Source organism: Schistocerca gregaria, unplaced genomic scaffold (genome assembly GCF_023897955.1).
Source record: "Schistocerca gregaria isolate iqSchGreg1 unplaced genomic scaffold, iqSchGreg1.2 ptg001193l, whole genome shotgun sequence".
NCBI classification, from domain to species: Eukaryota; Metazoa; Arthropoda; class Insecta; order Orthoptera; family Acrididae; genus Schistocerca; species Schistocerca gregaria.
Window position 1 is genome coordinate 32,501 of NW_026062519.1, and position 2,500 is coordinate 35,000.

Below are 2,500 nucleotides of genomic sequence, written 5' to 3' on the forward strand. Positions count from 1 at the left end.
CTAAGTTACACTGCACCTTAACCTAAGTTACACTGCACCTTAACCTAAGTTACACTGCACCTTAACCTAAGTTACACTGCACCTTAACCTAAGTTACACTGCACCTTAACCTAAGTTACACTGCACCTTAACCTAAGTTACACTGCACCTTAACCTAAGTTACACTGCACCTTAACCTAAGTTACACTGCACCTTAACCTAAGTTACACTGCACCTTAACCTAAGTTACACTGCACCTTAACCTAAGTTACACTGCACCTTAACCTAAGTTACACTGCACCTTAACCTAAGTTACACTGCACCTTAACCTAAGTTACACTGCACCTTAACCTAAGTTACACTGCACCTTAACCTAAGTTACACTGCACCTTAACCTAAGTTACACTGCACCTTAACCTAAGTTACACTGCACCTTAACCTAACTTACACTGCACCTTAACCTAACTTACACTGCACCTTAACCTAACTTACACTGCACCTTAACCTAACTTACACTGCACCTTAACCTAACTTACACTGCACCTTAACCTAACTTACACTGCACCTTAACCTAACTTACACTGCACCTTAACCTAACTTACACTGCACCTTAACCTAACTTACACTGCACCTTAACCTAACTTACACTGCACCTTAACCTAACTTACACTGCACCTTAACCTAACTTACACTGCACCTTAACTGTCACATGTAACGTCACAGGAATGTAGCTTTGCCTAACAGCAACCCTCTGAACATAGTTCACTGCTTGGATCCTCTGGTGTCATGTGTATTTCTTGATGCCATGGTGCGTACCCTCACATAAAGGTCTTTCGAGTGTTGCGTACTTTCTACACAGTCCCGCTAACCACTGGAAGGGTGTACCGCTACAGAACGAATATCGCCCTCCCCTCCTGCCCTTCCAAGCTGGTCGGTCAGGCGTTTGTTTGTGAAATGAGCCTTGCAGCTGTTCAGTTGCATTCGGTTGTCGATGCAGTCAGTGTACGTTGTGGTACGGCCTGTGTGGACTGTCCGCTGATGTACGCGTAACCCACACTGATCATCCGTCGTTACGTACTGAGTGACATAATGTGGCACATGCTTGACCGTACACCGGCTGCGCCCTACAATGGCGAATCATAAGGGCCATATGTTGTGCACGATGCTACTTGTCTCGTCTCCCCATTACAGCGAGATTGCACTGTTGTACGCCGTACAGACATGTGGTAAGTAGGTACGGACGAAAGTATTGCATGTTGGCCCCCCCCCCCCCCCTCCTCCCTCTGCCGGGAATCAGCGTGAGCCGTCTGTTGATGTAGCGACGAGGGTTTTCCTATTTAATCGTATTGCCCCACACAACATGATAGCACGGTGGACCGCGTTCCACATCTGCGACATGCTACAGAGGCCGGTTGACAGTCGACCGCGCAAGGGACATTGCACACGTGCGCGGACCATCTTCCACGTGTTCTCTCGTGTACATGCCGCAGTGTGTATGTGGGCTGATGTAGCGTGTCGTGACACATAACATGCAGGCATGCCAGAATCGTAGATTTCGCAAATGTAGATTGACGTATACGTTTGCTGCCAAAGATCCGCAAATGAACTGGAAATCAGTTGTTGAGCGGTTGTTCGCGCTGCAGGTGCATCGGTGATAGCGACGATCGGTACATCTGTGAACCGGTTGTTTCGGCGGTACCCGCCATGCCCCCGAACCTGAGTTGGCCATGTGGGTATGAAGCGATACGAGGCTGTGGCTTGGCGGGACAGTCCCCGGCCGGTGAGGGGGGGCCGCCCGGCGTGCTGGCCGCGCGCTGCGTGAGCGCACGCACTACAGCCGGCTGGTGGGGGGCGCCCAGTGGCAGGAGCGCCGGCCGACGGGCCCGGCTGGCGTCCCAGCTATGCGCCGGCGCACCCTGCGCGCGGCGCCAGGCGGCCAAAGTGGGTTCTGTCGAGCCCGGTGCGAAGCGCGGTGGACATCTGCAGTGTGCTGGTCCGATTGCGGACTGTGTGCGTTGAGGATGCGCCGCCGCCCGGCACTCGGCGTCGCGACGCCGTCTGCTGCTCGGTCGCCCCCAGCGGTTCTCGCAGGTGGTTTGTATCGCAGCTCTGCGGACGTGTTGGCGCGTGCGCTGTGCTGGGAGAGTTCGCTTCTGCACCCAAGTGGGGCTTTGCCCTTCTGTGGCGCTGGCGTTGGAGCTGCCGGTCACCGTAGGTGGCGCGTGTTGTTTCCCGCCGGCAATGCCACGACAGCACGCTCCCGGGCCTCTGTCGGCAGCGGCAAGCTCAGTTGGGAGCATGGGTGTTCGCACTGAAAGCGTCTACTCGCCTATCTCCGGGCGATTGCGCCTCTCTCGAACCCGACCAAGTACTTAGGACGGCGCTGCGCGCCGCCGGGACCTGAGAGGGTTTCGAGGTGTATCGTGCAGGGGAGCTCAGCCTCCTCCTGTTTGCAGAATAATTGAGCGGACGCTTGCGTGTTCGCGCGGGCCCTCGGGACACACTCCCGGGCGGCCGGCTG